Source organism: Triticum dicoccoides, chromosome 7A, assembly GCF_002162155.2.
Source record: "Triticum dicoccoides isolate Atlit2015 ecotype Zavitan chromosome 7A, WEW_v2.0, whole genome shotgun sequence".
Lineage (NCBI taxonomy): Eukaryota > Viridiplantae > Streptophyta > Magnoliopsida > Poales > Poaceae > Triticum > Triticum dicoccoides.
This window is the reverse complement of record NC_041392.1, coordinates 14,005,147-14,023,239: the sequence shown is the minus strand read 5'-3', so window position 1 is coordinate 14,023,239 and position 18,093 is coordinate 14,005,147. Positions and strand designations below refer to the sequence as shown.

General features: G+C 44.8%; 1 pseudogene; it reads right to left on the bottom strand.

Moving 5' to 3' along the window:
• Positions 1-11,278: 11,278 nt before the first annotated feature.
• The window catches only part of LOC119332857, an 11,771-nt pseudogene continuing 4,956 nt past the window's right edge, over positions 11,279-18,093 (bottom strand).

The window sequence follows — 18,093 nt, the reverse complement described above, 5'->3', positions numbered from 1 at the left end:
CAGCGTCCGTCTTCCTCTTGAAGATCCATTTATTTTCTATGGCTTGCCGATCATCGGGCAAATCCATCAAAGTCCATACTTTGTTCTCATACATGGATCATATCTCAGATTTCATGGCCTCAAACCATTTCGCGGAATCTGGGCTCATCATCGCTTCCTCATAGTCCGCAAGTTCGTCATGGTCTAGTAACATGACTTCCAGAACAGGATTACCGTACCACTCTGGTGCGGATCTCACTCTGGTTTACCTACGAGATTCGGTAGTAACTTGATCTGAAGTTACATGATCATCATCATTAGCTTTCTCACTAATTGGTGTAGTAGTCACAAGAACAGATTTCTGTGATGAACTACTTTCCAATAAGGGAGAAGGTACAATTACCTTATCAAGTTTTCTACTTTCCTCCCACTCACTTCTTTCGAGAGAAACTCCTTCTCTGAAAAGGATCCATTCTCAGCAACGAATGTTTTGCCTTCGGATCTGTGATAGAAGATGTACCCAACTGTCTCCTTTGGGTATCCTATGAAGACACATTTCTCCGATTTGGGTTTGAGATTATCAGGATGAAACTTTTTCACATAAGCATCACAACCCCAAACCTTAAGAAACGACAACTTTGGTTTCTTGCTAAACCACAGTTCATATAGTGTCGTCTCAACGGATATAGATGATGCCCTATTTAACGTGAATGCAGCTGTCTCTAATGCATAACCCCAAAACAATAGTGGTAAATCGGTAAGAAACATCATAGATTGTACTATATCCAATAAAGTACGGTTATGACGTTCGGACACACCATCATGATGTGGTGTTCCAGGTGGCATGAATTTGTGAAACTGTTCCACATTGTTTTAATTGAAGACCAAACTCGTAACTCAAATATTTGTCTCCGCGGTCAGATCGTGGAAACCTTATCTTCTTGTTACAATGATTTTTAACTTCACTTTGAAATTCTTTGAACTTTTCAAACGTTTCAGACTTGTGTTTCATCAAGTAGATATACCCATATCTGCTCAAATCATCTGTGAAGGTCAGAAAATAATGATACCTGCCGCGAGCCTTAACACTCATCGGATCGCATACATCAGTATGTATTATTTCCAATAAGTCAGTTGCTCGCTCCATTGTTCCGAAGAACGGAGTTTTAGTCATCTTGCCCATGAGGCATGGTTCGCAAGCATCAAGTGATTCATAATCAAGTGATTCCAAAATCCCATCAGCATGAAGTTTCTTCATGCGCTTTACACCAATATGACTTAAACGGCAGTGCCACAAATAAATTGCACTATCATTATTAACTTTGCATCTTTTGGCTTCAATATTATGAATATGTGTATCACTACGATCGAGATCCAACAAACCATTTTTGTTGGTGTGTATGAACATAGAAGGTTTTATTCATGTAAACAGAACAACAATTGTTCTCTAACTTAAATGAATAACCATATTGCAATAATCATGATCAAATCATATTCATACTCAACGCAAACACCAAATAACACTTATTTAGTTTCAACACTAATCCCGAAAGTATAGGGAGTGTGCGATGATGATCATATCAATCTTGGAACCACTTCCAACTCTCATCGTCACTTCACCCTTAACTAGTCTCTGTTTATTCTGCAACTCCCGTTTTGAGTTACTAATCATAGCAACTAAACTAGTATCAAATACTTAGGGGTTACTATAAACACTAGTAAAATACACATCAATAACATGTATATCAAATATACCTTTGTTCACTTTGCCATCCTTCTTATCCGCCAAATACTTGGGGCAGTTCCGCTTCCAGTGACCAGTCCCTTTGCAGTAGAAGCACTTAGTCTCAGGCTTAGGACCAGACTTGGGCTTCTTCACTTGAGCAGCAACTCGCTTGCCATTCTTCTTGAAGTTCCCCTTCTTCCCTTTGCCCTTTTCTTGAAACTAGTGATCTTGTCAACCATCAACACTTGATGTTTTTCTTGATTTCTACCTTTGTCAATTTCAGCATCACGAAGAGCTTGGGAATCGTTTTCGTTATTCCTTGCATACTATAGTTCATCACGAAGTTCTACTAACTTGGTGATGGTGACTAGAGAATTCTGTCAATCACTATCTTATCTAGAAGATTAACTCCCACTTGATTCAAGCGATTGTAGTACCCAGACAATCTGAGCACATGCTCACTAGTTGAGCGATTCTCCTCCATCTTTTAGCTATAGAACTTGTTGGAGACTTCATATCTCTCAACTCGGGTATTTGCTTGAAATATTAACTTCAACTCCTGGAACATCTCATATGGTCCATGACGTTCAAAACGTCTTTGAAGTCCCGATTCTAAGCCGTTAAGCATGGTGCACTAAACTATCAAGTAGTCATCATATTAAGCTAGCCAAACGTTCATAACGTCTGCATCTGCTCCTGCAATAGGTCTGTCACCTAGCGGTGCATCAAGGACATAATTTTTCTGTGCAACAATGAGGATAAACCTCAGATCACGGATCCAATCCGCACCATTGCTACTAACATCTTTCAACACAATTTTCTCTAGGAACATATCAAAATAAACATATGAAAGCAACAACGCGAGCTATTGATCTACAACATAGATATGCTAATACTACCAGGACTAAGTTCATGATAAATTAAAGTTCAGTTAATCATATTACTTAAGAACTCCCACTTAGATTGACATCCCTCTAATCCTCTAAGTGATTACGTGATCCAAATCAACTAAACCGTGTCCGATCATCACGTGAGATGGAGTAGTTTCATTGGTGAACATCACTATGTTGATCATATCTACTATATGATTCACGCTCGACCTTTCGGTCTCCGTGTTTTGAGGCCATATCTGTATATGCTTGGCTCGTCAAGTATAACCTGAGTATTCCGCGTGTGCAACTGTTTTGCACCCGTTGTATTTGAACGTAGAGCCTATCACACCCGATCATCACGTGGTGTCTCAGCACGAAGAACTTTCACAACGGTGCATACTCAGGGAGAACACTTCTTGATAATTAGTGAGAGATCATCTTAAAATGCTACCGTCAATCAAAGCAAGATAAGATGCATAAAAGATAAATATCACATGCAATCAATATAAGTGATATGATATGGCCATCATCATCTTGTGCTTGTGATCTCCATCTTCGAAGCACCGTCATGATCACCATCGTCACCGGCGCGACACCTTGATCTCCATCGTAGCATCGTTGTCGTCTCGCTAATCTTATGCTTATACGACTATCGCTACCGCTTAGTGATAAAGTAAAGTATTACAGGGCGATTGCATTGCATACAATAAAGCGACAACCATATGGCTCCTGCCAGTTGCCGATAACTCGGTTACAAAATATGATCATCTCATACAATAAAATTTAGTATCATGTCTTGACCGTATCACATCACAACATGCCCTGCAAAAACAAGTTAGACGTCCTCTACTTTGTTGTTGCAAATTTTACGTGGCTGCTACGGGCTTAGCAAGAACCAATCTTACCTACGCATCAAAACCACAACGATAGTTTGTCAAATTGGTGTTGTTTTTTAACCTTCGCAAGGACCGAGCGTAGCCACACTCGGTTCAACTAAAGTTGGAGAAACTGACACCCGCCAGCCACCTGTGTGCAAAGCACGGTGGTAGAACCAGTCTCGCGTAAGCGTACGCGTAATGTCGGTCCGGGCCGCTTCTTCCAACAATACCGCCGAACCCAAGTATGACATGCTGGTAAGCAGTATGACTTATATCGCCCACAACTCACTTGTGTTCTACTCGTGCATATAACATGAAACCATAAAAACCTAGGCTCGGATGCCACTGTTGGGGAACGTAGTAATTTCAAAAAATTTCCTACGCACACGCAAGATCATGGTGATGCATAGCAAAGAGAGGGGAGAGTGTTGTCTACGTACCCTCATAGACCGAAGCGAAAGCGTTGACGCAACGTAGAGGAAGTAGTCGTACGACTTCCCGGTCCAAGCAATCCAAGAACCGTTCCTCCGGCACCTCCGAGTTCTTAGCACACGTTCAGCTCGATGACGCTCCCCGGGCTCCGATCCAGCAAAGCTTCGGGGATGAGTTCCGTCAGCACGACCGCGTGGTGACGATCTTGATGTTCAACCGTCGCAGGGCTTCGCCTAAGCACCGCTACAATATGACCGTGGTGGAATATGGTGGAGGGGGGCACCGCACACGGCTAAGGAACGATCATGAAGATCAACTTGTGTGTCCTGGGGTGCCCCCTGCCCCCGTATATAAAGGAGCAAGGGGGAGGGGGCGGCCGGCCTAGGAGGGGCGCGCCAAGGGGAGTCCTACTCCCACCGGGAGTAGGACTCCCTCCTTCCTTGTTGGAGTAGGAGAAGGGGAAAGAGGGGGCCAATTCGGACCAGAGGGGGGGCGCAGGCCTCCTTCCTTTTGGCCTCTCTCCTCTATTCCCGTATGGCCCAATAAGGCGCATATACTCCCCGGCGAATTCCCGTAACTCTCCGGTACTCCAAAAAATACCCGAATCACTCGGAACCTTTCCGAAGTCCGAATATAGTCGTCCAATATATCGATCTTTACGTCTCGACCATTTCGAGACTCCTCGCCATGTCCCCGATCTCATCCGGGACTCCGAACTCCTTCGGTACATCAAAACTCATAAACTCATAATATAAGTGTCATCGAAACCTTAAGCGTGCGGACCCTACGGTTCGAGAACAATGTAGACATGACCGAGACACGTCTCCGGTCAATAACCAATACCGGGACCTGGATGCCCATATTGGCTCCTACATATTCTACGAAGATCTTTATCGGTCAGACCGCATAACAACATACGTTGTTCCCTTTGTCATCGGTATGTTACTTGCCCGAGATTCGATCGTCGGTATCTCAATACCTAGTTCAATCTCGTTACCGGCAAGTCTCTTTACTCGTTCCGTAGTACATCATCCCGAAACTAAGTCATTAGTTGCAATGCTTGCAAGGCTTAAGTGATGTGTATTACCGAGAGGGCCCAGAGATACCTCTCCGACAATCGGAGTGACAAAACCTAATCTCGAAATACGCCAACCCAACATGTACCTTTGGAGACACCTGTAGAGCTCCTTTATAATCACCCAGTTACGTTGTGACGTTTGGTAGCACACAAAGTGTTCCTCCGGCAAACGGGAGTTGCATAATCTCATAGTCATAGGAACATGTATAAGTCATGAAGAAAGCAATAGCAACATACTAAACGATCGGGTGCTAAGCTAATGAAATGGGTCATGTCAATCAGATCATTCAACTAATGATGTGACCCCGTTAATCAAATAACAACTCTTTGTCCATGGTTAGGAAACATAACCATCTTTGATTAACGAGCTAGTCAAGTAGAGGCATACTAGTGACACTCTGTTTGTCTATGTATTCACACATGTATTATGTTTCCGGTTAATACAATTCTAGCATGAATAATAAACATTTATCATGAAATAAGGAAATAAATAATAACTTTATTATTGCCTCTAGGGCATATTTCCTTCAGCAACACCTTCAGGAAGGAACGCGACGATGCCGACGCTGCTGCCTGGACTGGTCCTAGGGTTTCCCCCGGTACACGAAGGGGCGTGTGGAAGAGGCATACCTCACGCCCTTCAGGAAATGGTTGCACCCGCGGGCGTCACTGCGTTGGTGTCGGCCAAGCGGACAGGGATTTCTTCCGTCCGTCAAACAACCACAGCCCTGGTTGACCCGTCGCACTCCACCAATCTTGCCACCCACCAACATGTGCCACCACGTTCTTTAAATCACTACCCCCGTCTCACCATGGAAAGAGAAGCGAGACCGACGGATCCGAGAGGGGACAGTCGGGAACAAGGAGCGGCAGAATCAGCAGCCATGCAGGAGGGGACAACCTCCACCGCCCTTGGCGGTCACCGGCCGGACGCAGCAAGAGGAGCACACCATGCCCACAGCCAGGCCAAGCCAGAAAGGGCTCGTGAAGCTCCCGTCACCACACTGTAGTGCGTGCGCCACCGCCTCCGCAACCCCCCGCATGAGCCGCACCTCCATCCGCCGAAGCTGTCGCAGACGAACAAGTAGGCGAAGCAAAACCGACGGGTCCGAGAGGGGACAACCGGGAACGAATAGCGGCAGAATCAGCAGCCACGCGGGTGGGGACAACCTCCACCGCCCATGGCGGTCACCGGCAGGATGCAGCAAGAGGAGCACACCTGGCCCATGGCCCGGCCGAGCCAGAAAGGGCTCGTGAAACTCCCGGCGTCGCGCTGCAGTGCGCGCGCCTCCGTCTACGCAACCACCCACACGAGCTGCTCCACCGTCCGTAGATGCCGCCGGTCACGCCCGCCCAGACCCAGATGGGGCCCAAAAGGGCCTAGATCTGGGCTAGTAGGGCGCCGTCGCCTGTTGCCGCACCATCCCGCAGCCAAGTGGTTGCGCCGCCACCTCCCCACCATCCGGCGCAGCGCCGCCGCCGGAGCCACCGCTGCCCGAGGAACACCACCGCACGCCCACGACGGGGAATGAAGACCACCCGCTGCCACCGGAGGACCGAAGCCGGATCCCAGCCATCACCATGGGGCACAGCCGCCGCGCGGCCAAACACCCATCCACCGCCGCCGCACCGCAGCACGGACCGGATAGAGTGCCGCCTCGCCGCCGGACCCCGTGCACGCCCGACGCCACTGCCCTGGGAGGGAGCCCCGCGCCCACCAGAACCAAGACGAGGAGGAGAGATCCCGCGCCGCCAGCCACCGCGAGGGGGGGGGGCGGTGCGGGTGCAAGGGGGATTTTTTCCTCCAAGTGGGTTATTCGCCATATTGAACTAGCGTAAAGCTTCTACTTTCTAGTAGTACTGAACAAACTACGAAGAAGTTGAATAGCTGACCAGATAACTTTCAGCTAGGCATGGACAGATTTTGGAGTCCTAGGCCAGATATGTCTCCAGGTCATGGCACTTCTATTCTATGTACAGGGTCGCAGCATGGGACGATTCTCTTCACCTTTTGGCATATCAAGATTTGTCACTACAAAAATCACAACTTATTACGCATGAAGAAATCATAAACACTAGAATGGTAAAATTGCATTTTGAACATAGACTACACCGCCACCTCTACTTGGCGCATTTTATTAATTTTCCCACCTACCTTCACATGTCTAAATAGCACTTTAACTCCTATATATTTGACCCCATCTCAGCATCCAAAAAATCCCATCATATCTCATTCATACACGGTTTACACTTCCACACAACTCTATCTTCAACATTTCATAGGATAATTCAGTTTCAATACTCAAAAACACAGAAGGGATGATGGTGAAACCGAAAGTAACACAATACTAGAAAATTGCAAGACTGGGAGGCATAAGGAAAAAAAGTACCTACATGATTCCTTGAGCATGTAGCAAGAGCTGTCATGTTGCTGTGTCGGCGCTTTTGGCATAAACAAATGTGTTATATGGAACAAGTTGGGCTTCCGCATCATAATGTGTGTTCTACCTAGGCCTCCACCTAATCAAAAAGGGGCACACGAAGGTTACTCTGATGGCAATCAGACTAAGTACAACTTTTTAACCATCTCGGCCAAGGATCGCCATGTCCTTGGCGACTTATGACATGATGATCCAACAAGATGGCTCATGCCGGTTTGCCTTGTTGAGCTGCCACGGCGGGGTCCGTTGCCTGATTGCAGTAAATGCTGAAATAGATGAATTTCTATTTGTAGTTCTGACAAACGCGACCAACAATGTTTGTAAGTTGTTAATATTATCGGGACATATTAACTAGAGCATTTCAAGTGTGAAGAAATTGAGCCTGGGACCCTCCCGGTTGATATTCTCGAAGCTAAATACTTCCCGGACTGGAGTCCTTTGTTTGCTTCAGCCTCTGGTTGGTCCTAGTTTTGGCGTGAATTGGTTAAAGTTATAGATGATTTTCGCACTCATGTTAGATTTCTGATGGGGAATGGGCAGTCAGTTCATTGTCGCTGTTGCCGAAAAGTGCACCGCGACCTCCTCATCACATGGCCACCGCCGCATATCAGGATCCACCTAGGTCGCCCACAACAGCCGCGCCTCTGAAGTGGAGTAGTGTTGCCGCCTCGTTGACATCGAACAAGCACTCCCCTGCCGGGTCTAGCCAGCGTGTTCTCTGGCGTGGCAGTGTTAATCTCGCACCTCCCATCTCGTGGCCAGCGACCCGCGTGGGAGGAGACGGGTCGAGAAACTACAGATCCGATGAAGGACAGGGCGCTCGCGGGGCCAGGCGCGCCGACGCGGCAGTATGGATCTTGCCTCCGGCCGAAATTTTTGAAAATAGCCGAAATTCGGCCATCTCGGCCAGGGGCAAAACAATTCTCAAACCGAAATTCAAAACGCTGGTTCTCATGGCCGAGAGCTGCCCAGTGGCCAACGACCGGCTTGGAAGGCGGCAGGTCGAGGACTTGCAGCTCCCTCACGGCATGCACCAACGCTATGGTGGCCACGCTCGAGGTCATCCATGTCCACTACATGTCCATCACCGGCGCCACATTGACCGGGTCGTCACCTCCTGCCCTTGTCTCCCTGGAATGTTATAGGACTAGAATGTACACCGCACTGATCATGTTTTGCGTGGAAGTCTACCAGTTTGATTAAAGGATAGCACTGATTGTTATAGGCCCTGTTTGGTTTAGCTTTTATCGACGGATTCCGCTGCCGCGCAGCAGAACCTGAAACAAAGGGCAAACCCAGCAGAATTCGATTTCAGAAATCCGCTGCCAAAATCTGAACCAAAAGCGAAAGCAGCCCATGACGTGCTTTCCAAAATCTGATTCCGCTGCAGGCCAAAATCTGAAAAAGTTGTATCAGCTGGTTTGCCAAATGACCTATATCTTTTTCACATCAGATTTTCCACAGCTGTTTTTCCAGAACAGATTTTTCACAACTGCTTTTAGAAATCCACAGCCGAACCAAACAGGGCCATAAGACTGGAATGTACACCACACTGATCATGTTTTGCCCCGAAGCTACCCTGGCTACCGTGCTGTATTTTCCACAAGTACACCCCTTGATGTAACCTTTAATGAAACTGGTAGACTTTGTTACGTTTTTATTTAATAATATGGCTGAATGCATCGATTGATGAAGAGGCCGGAGGTCATCCTCCTTTTCAAAAATAAAATAAAAAATCAAGCGCAGTTCAAGATACTGATATGGATGCATGGATCAAGATGATGAAGAATCAGACGTAACATCAAACAATGATTCTTGTGCACGGCGTTCATGCTATGTTTACCTGGGATGTCCTTTCGCACGGTGAACTGTTCTCTAAAGTAGGTGGGCGGGTGTTCACTACTATACGTGTGTGTGGACAGAAGTGATTGCTATTGGGCTATTGGGCTGGACAATACACCACACTGACCATGTTCATCTCTGGCACCGATCTATCGATCGAGATAAGAACAAGGCTAACCGAACCAGAAATGCCATGTCCACCATAGTAGATTTTCAGCTGAGAACTCTGTAAGTCTGAATTACCAAGTGCGTCGCTGTAGATGTTCCCAAAAAGAGGCTGTCAAAGACGTAATCAGTCAGCAATTTTTCATTTCTCATCAATCAACTAGTAGGACTGCAGATGTTTATACATCGTCCAAGTCAAGTGTTTCTCACATGTATTCTCTAATCTGTCAGAAAGTGTTTGCGTGAGCAAAGCAGAACAGGTTGGAATAACATGTTAACTGGTCTGTTGTTTGTCATCGTAATAATTCAGCTGTTGTTCAAATGGGATGGGGTGCTAGATTATATTGGCCAAGGTACAAAATACACAAAGATTTCATCTGTAGGCGTGAGACATTGTGACAAACCCTTGCAAACATACTATTAACATTCATGATGCATAAATAAGCAAGGGCCGGAGAAATCAGATGGAATATAACAAACAGAAGTGTCCCTGTGTGCATCTTAGTTATGCAGAGACTAGGTGTAATGCTTAAACCTTGTAAGTAATAAAGCGTCCTTTATCGGAAAAAAACTAACAGAAGGCCGGAGAGTTGTATGTACTATCCAACATGGTTGTTCGGAAAGTTCCCGTGTAGAAGCACGTGGTTGAAGTGAAGAAGCCAAGGAAACGAGCTGATAACCTTTCCTGTAGGAGATGAAAACGAGGGTGAGCACGTCCTGAACCCAGGGGCATCTGCACCCATTTTTCAAATCTCAAAAAATACTAGAAAACTTGTATGACTGGGAGGCATAGGGAAAGAAACAAGTACTTGCATGATTCCATGAGCATGTAGCAAGAGCTGTCATGTTGCTGTGTCGGCGCTTTTGGCATACACGAATGTGTGCTATGGAACAAGTAGGGCTTCTGCATCATAATGTTTGTTCTACCTAGGCCTCCATCCAATAAAAAAGGGTCACACGAAGGTTATTCTGAAAATGGCAAGCGGCCTAAGTACAACCTTTGCACCATCTCAGTCAAGGATCGCGTTGTCCTTTGCGACTTATGACATGATGATCCAACAAGATGGCTCATGCAGGTTTGCCTTGTTGAGCTGCCACGGCGGGGTCCGTTGCCTGATTGCAGTAAATGCTGAAATAGATGAGTTTCTATTTGTAGTTCTGACAAACGCGACCAACAATGTTTGTAAGTTGTTAATATTATCGGGACATATTAACTAGAGAATTTCAAGTGTGAAGAAATTGAGCCTAGGACCCTCTCAGTTGATATTCTCAAAGCTAAATACTTCCCGGACTGCAGTCCTTTGTTTGCTTCGGCCCTTGGTTGGTCCTAGTTTTGGCATGAAATGGTTAAAGTTAGAGATGATGTTCCCACTCATGTTAGATTTGTGGTGGGGAATGGGGACTAGTTCGTTGTCGTCGTTGCCGAAAAGTGCACCGCGACCTCCTCGTCACATGGCCACCGCCGCATATCAGGATCCACCTAGGTCGCCCGCCACAGACGTGCCTCTGAAGTGGAGCAGCATTGTTACCTCGTCAACATTGACAACAGGCACTCCCCTGCTGAGAACCTGCATACCAGATGAAGGACAGGGCGCGCGTGCGGCCAGCCGTACCGGCGTGGCAGTGTGGATCTCGCCTATGGGTGCTCATGGCCGAGAGTTGCACAGTGGCTGACAACCCGCATGGGAGGAGGCGGGTGGAGGACCTGCAGCTCCATCTCAAGACAGCAGACAAGAGGGGCACGCGGGGCCAGCTGCCAGTGCGCTCATAGTGCACTTCCCCGTCGGTAGCCCGCTCCTCGCACGACTATCGGTGTGGGGCTCCCCTCACGGCATCCACCAACGCTATGGTGGCCACGCTCGTGGTCATGCATCTCCACTCCGGTTGCCAACAAGTTCTGCGCATGAAACGGTGAAATCGGTGAGAAATGTCAGTGAACTCACCAGTCTGGAATTGGAGAAATATATCCAGCAAAGCTAAGGTACCACAGAAGTTGTGGTGGCGTGTCGAGGTCCATGTCATTTCTATGGACATCATTCAACTCTCCCACATCGAACCACCGAAGGGATGATGTCTTACTTAATGAGCGTTTAAACTCTCGGCTAATATCACTATCCTGCTCGGACCTTCTATCGAGATAGACAAATATCCGTTCCAATTGTTGTAGTTCACCGATCTCGATGGCAAACTCAACATTTCTAATGATTGCTCTACTCACCTCACGCAATGCTTTAATTTTTTAGATCCCTTTGGGCAATGTCCATAGGGTAGTCCAATTTTTCCTATTGGAGAACATCAGCCGCTCAAGTTTTGTAAGATTTATCATAATGTTTGGAAGCGTCTCGAGGAGAGTATCATCGACATCAAGTGTTTCCTATTGGAGGCATGACACTGACATCTGTACCTCTCAAGCTCAAGAACTTAAGAAGGTACATCTTGCAAATATACCTCAAATGCTTGTTGTTTAGGTCCTTGTAGTCTTCCAGATCAAGTACCCTCATTAGTTTGAACTTTCCTAGTTGATCGCGCAGCAAGTTGTGTCCTTCGGAATGAAATGTGGATAATGACCATAGGTTCCTCGTGTTCATCTCCTCAATAACATTCACCATTCCACTCCCCATTGTGACTTTCTTTGTTGGGGAGTATCCCCCCCCCCACCCCCCTGCTTTGCATCATGGATGGAGATGCGGCGAACGATATCATATGCCATCCATTCATACTGAATGCCTACCAAGCTAACGAAGTTAGCCTCTATTTATTTCGATGCCATGACCTCAAGCATCATGTCGTGCACCCGACACAAGTCCACTCTATTATAGTAGGTGACGATACACCCGACTTGGTCAATCATACTCCTATTCACTAGCTCATTTCACATTGAAATAGGCCTCTGTAGTCTCCATCAAAGTAAGCCCATGCTTCTTAGGTATCAATCATTTGGCAGTCCATCTTCTTAAGAGCATGTCCTTGCTGATCTGATAATCCTCTAGGAAAATGCTAACATACATCATGCAACACTTGAGGTCATGAACGAGATAGTTGAAGCTAAGTGTGATGATATTCCTCATCCTCACAAGGCCTGGGTTGGTCTCCATCTGTGAACCGATTGATCTACAAAGTGTTTCCCTCATATGGCTGCTCTCTGGAGAGGAATAGCTTGCTAAAAGGCTTCCAATGCTAACAATAGCTAATGGAAGAACATTGCATTTTTTTCAAAATATTGTTCATTGAAGCTTTGAGCTCCTCTGAGCAAGAGGTACTCTTGGGGCCAAATGCTCTCCTCACAAACAACTTCTTAGAGTCTTCCAAACTGAGTCGCTGGATATTGTAGTATTTACATACACTACCTCCACTGCATTCTTTTGCCACACTATCTATCCGAGTGGTCACAATGATTCTGCTCGCGCATTTGGTTTTTGGCATTTTAGAGTGGATTGTAGCCCATGCTGCTATTGGCCATACATCATCGATCACAACAAGCTACCTGGTTTCATCATAGATATTCCAAGTGAGACGCAATATAGCTAGCACTATAATATAATTATAGATTCCATTTGTGGAATAATACTCTGTGAACGTTCATTTATGGACCCATTAGTGGTCAGAGTTTTCTTTGAAACTGAATAGTGTGTTAGTCACCACTGATTGTTATAAGACGGGTTTTCCCTCTCAGGCAGGGCCCAGCGGCGACTGGTGAGCAAAGAGGCTTTTTGATGTAACATGAACTGAGATAGAAAAGCTTCTCAAGGGAATTTTGTGAATGTTGTTAGTTACTCCCTCCATTTCAAAATATACCTCACACTAAAACTACCCACAGTGGGAGTAACATAGGTAGTAACATCACACATATCTAGATAAAATAGATGATGTGGCAAGCAATAAATGAAGAAAGAGAGGAGAGTGGTAACATAGCTAGTTACTAGTACTATGAGTAACATCACACATATCAAGGCAAGTTGAGTAACATCACACATATCAAGCTCTTCGTAATGCGGAAATTGACGAAGGTAGAAATCGAGAAAAACATCAAGTGTTGATGCTAGACAAGACCACTAGTTTCAAGAAAAGGACAGAGGGAAGAAGGGGAACTTCAAGAAGAACAGCAAGCAAGTTGCTGCTCAAGTGAAGAAGCCCAAGTCTGGTCCTAGGCCTGAGACTAAGTGTTTCTACTACAAAGGGACTGGTCACTGGAAGCGGAACTACCCCAAGTGATTGGCAGATAAGAAGGATGGCAAAGTGAACATAAGTATATTTGATATACATGTTATTGATGTGTACTTTACTAGTATTTATAGCAACCCCTCAGTATTTGATACTAGTTCAGTTGCTAAGATTAGTAACTTGAAACGGGAGTTGCAGAATAAACAGAGACTAGTTAAGGGTGAAGTGACGATGTGTGTTGGAAGTGGTTCCAAGATTGATATGATCATCATCGCACACTCCCTATACTTTCGGGATTAGTGTTGAACCTGGATAAGTGTTATTTGGTGTTTGCGTTAAGCATGAATATGATTTGATCATGTTTATTGTAATACGGTTATTCATTTAAGTAAGAGAATAAATTGTTGTTCTGTTTACATGAATAAAACCTTATATGGTTACACACCCAATGAAAATAGTTCGTTGGATCTCGATCGTAATGATACACATAATCATAATATTGAAACCAAAAGATACAAAGTTAATAATGATAGTGCAACTTATTTGTAGCACTGCCGTTTAGGTCATATTGGTGTTAAGCGCATGAAGAAACTCCATGCTGATGGGATTTTGGAATCACTTGATTATGAATCACTTGATGCTTGCGAACCATGCCTCATGGGCAAGATGACTAAGACTCCGTTCTCCGAAGCGAGCAACTGACTTATTGAAAATAATACATACTGATGTATGCGGTCCGATGAGTGTTAAGGCTCACGGCAAGTATCGTTATTTTCTGAACTTCACAGATGATTTGAGCAGATATGAGTATATCTACTTGATGAAACATAAGTGTGAAACATTTGAAAAGTTCAAAGAATTTCAGAGTGAAGTGGAAAATCATCGTGACAAGAAAATAAAGTTTCTACGATCTGATCACGGAGACAAATATTTGAGTTACGAGTTTGGTCTTCAATTAAAACAATGTGGAATAGTTTCACAAACTCATGCCACATGGAACACCACAGCATAATGGTGTGTCCGAACGTCATAACCGTACTTTATTGGATATAGTGCAATCTATGATGTCTCTTACCGATCTACCACTATCGTTTTGGGGTCATGCATTAGAGACAACTGCATTCACGTTAAAAGGGCACCATCTAAATCTGTTGAGACGACACCGTATGAACTGTGGTTTGGCAAGAAACCAAAGTTGTCGTTTCTTAAAGTTTGTGGTTGCGATGCTTATATGAAAAAATTCATCCTAATAAGCTCAAACCCAAATCGGAGAAATATGTCTTCATAGGATACCCAAAGGAGACAGTTGGGTACACCCTCTATCACAGATCCGAAGGCAAGACATTCGTTGCTAAGAATGGATCCTTTCTAGAGAAGGAGTTTCTATCGAAAGAAGTGAGTGGGAGGAAAGTAGAACTTGATGAGGTAACTGTACCTGCTCCATAATTGGAAAGTAGTTCATCACAAAAATCTGTTTCTGTGACTCCTGCACCAATTAGTGAGGAAGATAATGATGATGATCATGTAACTTCGGATCAAGTTACTACCAAACCTCGTAGGTCAACCAGAGTGAGATCCGCACCAGAATGGTACGGTAATCCTATTCTGGAGGTCATGTTACTTGACCATGACGAACCTACAAACTATGAGGAAGCGATGATGAGCCCAGATTCCGATAAATGGCTTGATGCCATGAAATCTGAGATAGGATCCATGTATGAGAACAAAGTGTGGACTTTGGTGGACTTGCCCGATGATCGGCAAGCCATTGATAATAAATGGATCTTCAAGAGGAAGACGGACACTGATAGTAGTGTTACTATCTACAAAGCTAGAATTGTCGCAAAAGTTTTCGACAAGTTCAAGGTGTTGACTACGATGAGAGTTTCTCACTCGTATCTATGCTTAAGTCTGTCCGAATCATGTTAGCAATTGCCGCATTTTATGAAATCTGGCAAATGGATAACAAAACTGCAATCCTTAATGGATTTATTAAAGAAGAGTTGTATATGATGCAACCAGAAGGTTTTGTCAATCCTAAAGGTGCTAAAAAAATATGCAAGCTCCAGCGATCCATCTATGGACTAGTGCAAGCATCTCGGAGTTGGAATATACGCTTTGATAAGTTGATCAAAGCATATAGTTTTATACAGACTTGCGATGAAGCCTGTATTTACAAGAAAGTGAGTGGGAGCACTACAACATTTCTGATAAGTATATGTGAATGACATATTGTTGATCGGAAATAATATAGAATTATTCTGCAAAGCATAAAGAAGTGTTTGAAAGGAATTTTCCAAAGAAATACCTCGGTGAAGCTGCTGACATATTGAACATCAAGATCTATAGAGATAGATCAAGACGCTTGATAAGTTTTTTTTCAATGAGTACATACCTTGACAAGATTTTGAAGTAGTTCAAAATAGAACAGTCAAAGAAAGAGTTCTTGTCTATGTTACAAGGTGTGAAATTGAGTAAGACTCAAAACCCGACCACGACAGAAGATAGAAAGAGAATGAAAGTCGTTCCCTATGCCTCAGCCATAGGTTCTATAAAGTATGCCATGCTATGTACCAGATCTATTGTATACCCTACACTGATTTTGGCAAGGTAGTACAATAGTGATCTAGGAGTAGATCACTGGACAACGGTCAAAATTATCCTTAGTGGAATAAGGATATGTTTCTCGATTATGGAGGTGACAAAAAGGTTCGTCGTAAAGGGTTACGTCGATGCAAGTTTTGACACTAATCCAGATGACTCTAAGTCTCAATCTGGATACATATTGAAAGTGGGAGCAATTAGCTAGAGTAGCTCTATGCAGAGCATTGTTGACATAGAAATTTGCAAAATATATACGGATCTGAATGTGGCAGACCCGTTGACTAAACTTCTCTCACAAGCAAAACATGATCACACCTTAGTACTCTTTGGGTGTTAATTGCATAACGATGTGAACTAGATTACTGAATCTAGTAAACCCTTTGGGTGTTGGTCACATGAAGATGTGAACTAATCACATAAAGATGTGAACTATTAGTTTTAAATCACATGGTGATGTGAACTAGATTATTGACTCTAGTGCAAGTGGGAGACTGAAGGAAATATGCCCTAGAGGAAATAATAAAGTTATTATTTATTTCCTTATATCATGATAAATGTTTATTATTCATGCTAGAATTGTATTAACCGGAAACATAATACATGTGTGAATGCATAGACAAACAGAGTGTCAATAGTATGCCTCTACTTGACTAGCTCGTTAATCAAAGATGGTTATGTTTCCTAACCATGGACAAAGAGTTGTTATTTGATTAACGGGATCACATCATTAGGTGAATGATCTGATTGACATGACCAATTCCATTAGCTTAGCACCCGATCGTTTAGTATGTTGCTATTGCTTTCTTCATGACTTATACATGTTCCTATGACTATGAGATTATGCAACTCCCATTTGCCGGAGGAACACTTTGTGTGCTACCAAACGTCACAACGTAACTGGGTGATTATAAAGGTGCTCTACAGGTGTCTCCAAAGGTACATGTTGGGTTGGCGTATTTCGAGATTAGGATTTGTCACTCTGATTGTCAGAGAGGTATCTCTGGGCCCTCTCGGTAATGCACACCACATAAAGCCTTGCAAGCATTGCAACTAATGATTTAGTTGTGAGATGATGTATTACGGAACGAGTAAAGAGACTTGCCGGTAACGAGATTGAACTAGGTATTGAGATACCGACGATCGAATCTCGGGCAAGTAACATACCGATGACAAAGGGAACAACGTATGTTGTTATGCGGTCTGACCGATAAAGATCTTCGTAGAATATGTAGGAGCCAATATGAGCATCCAGGTTCCGCTATTGGTTATTGACCGGAGACATGTCTCGGTCATGTCTACATTGTTCTCGAACCGTAGGGTCCGCACGCTTAAGGTTTCAATGACAGTTATATTATGAGTTTATGAGTTTTGATGTACCGAAGGAGTTCGGAGTTCCGGATGAGATCGGGGACATGACGAGGAGTCTCGAAATGGTCGAGACGTAAGGATTGATATATGGGACGCCTATATTCGGACATCGGAAAGGTTCTGAGTGATTCGGGTATTTTTCAGAGTACAGGAGAGTTACGGGAATTCGCCGGGGAGTATATGGGCCTTATTGGGCCATACGAGAATAGAGGAGAGAGGCCAAAAGGAAGGAGGCCTGCGCCCCCCTCTGGTCCGAATTGGACAATGGGTGCAGCCCCCTTTTCCTTTTTCCTCTCCCCCTCTTTCCCCTTCTCCTACTCCAACAAGGAAGGAAGGAGTCCTACTCCCAGTGGGAGTAGGACTCCCCTTGGCGCCCCCCCCCCTTCTAGGCCGGCCGCCCCCTCCCCCTTGCTCCTTTATATACGGGGGCAGGGGGCACCTCTAGACACACAAGTTGATCTTCGTGATCGTTCCTTAGCCGTGTGCGGTGCCCCCCTCCACCATATTCCACCTCGGTCATATTGTAGCGGTGCTTAGGCGAAGCCCT